The 364-nt window shown below is 32.7% G+C and overlaps 1 pseudogene; it reads left to right on the plus strand.

Annotated features, from left to right (window-relative positions):
* LOC110426459 (5-OH-xanthotoxin synthase-like) overlaps positions 1–111 on the plus strand; it is a 1,975-nt pseudogene extending 1,864 nt beyond the window's left edge.
* The last annotated feature ends 253 nt before the right edge of the window (positions 112–364 follow it).

Consider the following 364-nt stretch of genomic DNA (forward strand, 5'->3'; position numbering starts at 1 on the left):
GAAATGCCGGTTGGGATGAACAAGGATGACTTGGACTTTGATGTGATAACTGGTGTTGTTATGCATAAAAAGAATGCTCTTTGCCGTGTAGCTAGGAAGATTAATATTTGATTTGATGCAAGTGAGATGAACTTATTTGGCTACTTGCCATGGTTTGGAGTGTATCAATTACATATCGTGTTTTGAGTGTATTTCAAGGACAATCCATCTGTGTTTGTAATAAATCTTAAGCAAAAAGGATTTCATTTTTCTTTAAAGAATATGACTTCGCCACCATTTCAACTTAAATGACAAATATTCCAAATGTCAAAACGTTTTACGAATGGGCTATTTTGTTAACTAGTAATGATTTGTTTTTTAAAAA

Source organism: Theobroma umbraticum, unplaced genomic scaffold, assembly GCF_002168275.2.
Source record: "Theobroma umbraticum cultivar Fairchild unplaced genomic scaffold, ASM216827v3 scaffold_55.0, whole genome shotgun sequence".
Classification (NCBI taxonomy): Eukaryota; Viridiplantae; Streptophyta; class Magnoliopsida; order Malvales; family Malvaceae; genus Theobroma; species Theobroma umbraticum.